Source organism: Lepisma saccharinum, assembly GCF_977018435.1.
Source record: "Lepisma saccharinum chromosome 12 unlocalized genomic scaffold, izLepSacc3.1 SUPER_12_unloc_1, whole genome shotgun sequence".
Taxonomy (NCBI): domain Eukaryota; kingdom Metazoa; phylum Arthropoda; class Insecta; order Zygentoma; family Lepismatidae; genus Lepisma; species Lepisma saccharinum.
The window spans coordinates 7,335,430-7,339,791 of NW_028142891.1; positions in this window are offsets into that span (position 1 = coordinate 7,335,430).

Below are 4,362 nucleotides of genomic sequence, written 5' to 3' on the forward strand. Positions count from 1 at the left end.
TGCAGTACTCTCAGAAAGAAACAACGTCGATTTTCTAGTATTTCATTGTTGATGAGACTACACAAAGGAAAAGTGGAGAGAGGAAACGAAAGGGAACAAAGGAGAGGAAAAAAGAGAAAGCAAAAGGTAAAAAAAGGTAAAGTGTTCCCCTGTGCATAGCACCACGCCATAAAGGCGTATAGGGAGTGTGGGGGTAACGCCCCACACTTTCGTGATCCGGTCATGAGTGGGGGTGATGTGATCAGCATCACGCTCCTGACCGCCTTTACCCCCCAGGCACCGATGTTATTCGACGCTGGGTGGGCGCCGGGGCCGCTTCCATCGTATGAAAAGTTCCCGGATTAGAACCGGCCGCTGATCAAACCCGGTACCTTTAGCATGGTAGTCAGACGCGTTACCGACTGAGCCACCGCGGCCAAGGAGAAGAGGAAAAGTAAAGAAGGGAAGAAAATAGAGGAAAGAGGAAGTGGATAGGAGAAGTAATGAGTGGAAAGGAAAAAGATGCAAGGAGAGATGAGGAAAATGGAGCAAAGAGGAGAGAAGAGAGGAAGGAAAGCGAGGTGATAGAAGAGGAGGAGAGAAGTTTGGAGAGGAGAGGAGGAGACGAGAAGAGGGAAGTGGAGAGTAGAGTAAAAGAGAGAAAGAGAGAAAAAAGAAAAGATGAGAACAGTGCCGTGGAATCGGAAATATAAGACAGGAGAGGAGATAAGAAGAATGGAGAAGAGTGGGATGAAGACAAGTGGCGAGAAAAGTAGGGAAGGCGGTATGAGATAAAAATAAAAGAGAAGGACGTGAGAGAAGAAGGAGAAGTTAAGAACAGAAGGGACTGGAGACGAGAGAATGTATTAGATCGGTGCGAAATTCCTTTTGGCCGAGTTTAGAGCAAGATAAAATCTTCCACGTAAGATCTTTGATTTTACCTGCGATTATACCACTAAAATCATGAATCTAATTTTCATATTTATAAGAATTATCCAATTTTTCCCCTCTTCTCTGTTCGTTTGAAATTGAGATTTTGTTATTTAACATTTCCCCTCCTCCCATCGTTAATTCCAAACTGAATCATTCTGTTTCATACGGCGTGAACAATGAACGCAATGGGATATGTCTAAAACGTGCGAAAAGTTTCTGCCACCGGAGGGGTTTGAACCTACGACCATCAAATTATCAATCCTTACCGATAACCACTACCCCAGAAGCTTTCGCTCATGAACACAGGTATTATACACTATTATTACAAATAATGTTGCCATGCTCTTGTTTAATAAAAGGAGAAATATTTTTAAAAAGAAAAAGAAAGAACACTTCGTAAGGAGGATCGAACCTAGGACCGCTTATAATGCTCTCAAGAACTCTAACCCCCCTCCATGTAGGACTGCCTTGACGGGGCGAGGGGGCTTAGTAGGGAGGTCAATTTCATCTCATCATTTCACCCATTCTTCATATCCATATCTCACGTTTTTCACCATTCCATCACGTCATTCATCTCCATATCTTTGACCTCCCTCTAAGAACCAAAGGTAGGGAGGTCATTTTCATCTCATCATTTCACTCATTCTTCACATCCATATCTCACGTTTTCACCATTCCATCACGTCATTCATCTCCATATCTTTGACCTCCCTATAACTAAGGGTCCTGCTAGAGGAGACAACCTCGATAAAAAACCCCTATCCCAAGGTGTGAGTTGCACGTGCCGATGGGACAGTGTTGGCTGCAGGGGTAGGTGCAGTCGCGAACGTGGCCTCGGGGATTTCGGTTTGGTCCTCGAGTAGCCTCCATTTTTGGGGGTAGGCCTTCCTCGGCATAGAGGGCATGTCGAGGCGACAATTTATGGACCCTCCTATATAAATTTATTTTGTATATGGGTACAAAAAACAACTCAAACGGGGGTGTAAGGGGTGACCTTCCACGTAGTACACCCAAATGTCAACCTCACTTCCACGTTAGTACACCCTGGACTGAAGACTAACGAGGCTCTGGCGACTGGCCCCATGGCCAGTATAATTTTGTTTGTGATGTCCTTTGTTTTGTCCTTATTTGTGCTGAGTGCCCGTTTACAGCCTCAGCTTTTAACAGAAGTCAGAACATTTTAGGATTTTTAATTATGCAACGTTAGAGTTTTTTCGTAATGATAAGGGGCTGGTCCTCGTATCATGTGACGGGAGCAAAATAGCCTAAGTGCTGACGCTCCCACAATTTTAAAATCAAATTCAAATTCAAATTCAACAACTCAAACGGGGGGAAACCCCCAAAACGAGCGCGGCCTTCGAGCCCGCTCCAAGTAGTGGAAAAGACAAGTAACGTGCCACGTTACCTTGTTATCAGTATTGATGAGAAGACCGATAGTAAGGATGTTTCTGCAACAACAAAGAAACACGGAGTTGCTACATTGAAGGACTTGTCACCATTCCTGATCAAGAAACATAAATTAAGGGGGGAACCCCCGAATATAACCAAACCTCCACCCGTATACATTCGAGGGTATACGCTGTGTCCCAGTGCCTTTGTAAATAAACTGGGACGTCAATTTCTCGAATTACGGTTCCCCCGTTAATCGTTGTTCTACATCTTTATTGGTAAATTTAAAATACAGAATAATATAAATGGAATATATGGTATGCATGATGCATTTACAATTATTTTTTGATTGATTTGCCCAAGTATTCACAGACATCCAGGTTATACCGTGTTGAATGATGATGAAGAGTCTGTATTGATGATTCTGGCAGCCAGAATTACATCAGTCTAGTTAGCTGGGGTCCAGGTCTATTTTTAACTTGACTGGTGGTATGAGGTCAGCCATTCAACGCGCAGCTGAGTTTAGTTTGCACATTTGGTTAATTTATCTCTATTCTATTTGGTAGTAACTCCACCCCAAAGGCAAGGTGTTTCTGTCGTCAAATGGCTAGCCTCACCATGTTCATTATTTATTGATGATCTTTATAGTTTGTTATGATGATTGGGATTGTGTAATGCCTGTGTTGTTAAATTTTTGTTAGGTATTGATCATATAGTTAGAGTTTAGGGTTGCGTGGTTTATCCAGTTATGTTGCATATACAAATGTTGATTGTTCTTGTGTTTGGTACTTTTAATTGATGTGTAGTGTGTGGTGTGTGTTGGTGTTCAAAGTGTAAGGTGGTTTTTGTTTAATATGTTGAAATATAATGAAGTTAAATGAAATATAAAATGTATAAAAAAGGAAGAAGAAAAAAAATAATATCAGTATCTATATAAGCCAAAAATAAGTAAAACGAATAAAAACTAAACAATGGTATATAATAATATTATATGAACAGTAGTAAGTTTGTTTCAGGCATGTGAAGGAAGGAACAATTTCTGCCTACGGGTTCGATATCACTTCAGGAGGATCACAGGAGTACCGGTGATCTGCGAAGACTATGGTCTTGTCGGCACTCCCGAAGCGTTGGCATATTTGATTAGCCTTGGTTGTTACAGATCTTGGGGTTGAAACCAATACTCTTACATGGAGTTGTTTCTACCAAGTGCCACTCTGACCAAGTAGTCTTTGTGACGTTCACCCTGCATTCGAACTGGTCGAATTCTCCTTCTCTCCGCTTCTTCTCTTCTCCCGGACGACACGATGAAAAACCTTCGTGTAGATGCACCCTCTGGGGCCTCCTCTTCTTCATCTTCCTGCTCCTCTCTGGGGGCCACTGGCGTCGGAGTTCGTGGAATAGACAGGGTTCTCTTTGGTTGCACTCTTGTCTTCGCGGGTGGGGAGGGAGGGGGATTTCGGGCCCCCGGAGGAGACCGGCGCCTGCGGGGTTGAGCTCTGTATTTTATTAGCTCCACATCAGAGATGGATTGAGCGAGCTCATTAAGCTTCTCTAGTTGTTGTTTGCACAGAAGGGTTCTAATGTCCGCAGTTGGAAGTTCAGATCTGAGTCTTTTGATCGATTCGTCAGCCACTGGACAGTGAAAAACTCTGTGTTCAGGCGAGTCTCGGTCACAGCCACAGTCTGCACATCGTTCAGTGCCCCTGCTGCCTATGCGGTGGAGGTAGGTACCGTATGGGCCATGACCTGTTAAGAGGTGGACCAATCCTCTGGATATTCTGGTTCCTCTAAGAGGGTTGCTCTGGACGTTAGGGATGAAGTCGTACAGTCTCCTATTATTTGTTGAATTGTTCCATTCCCTCTGCCAATCCGCCAAAAGTTTGTTCTTGATCTCCTGGAGTGTGGGATAGAATTCCCCCACGCAGTCTACCAGTGCCGCTTCGTTTCCTCTTTTAAAGTGGTATTTCGCCGCTCTCCAACGAATCTCACAGTCAATGGGCAGAGTTCCAGTCAGGGCTAGGAGAGCCTCGGTGGATGTGGTTCCAAAAGCCCCCGTAATTC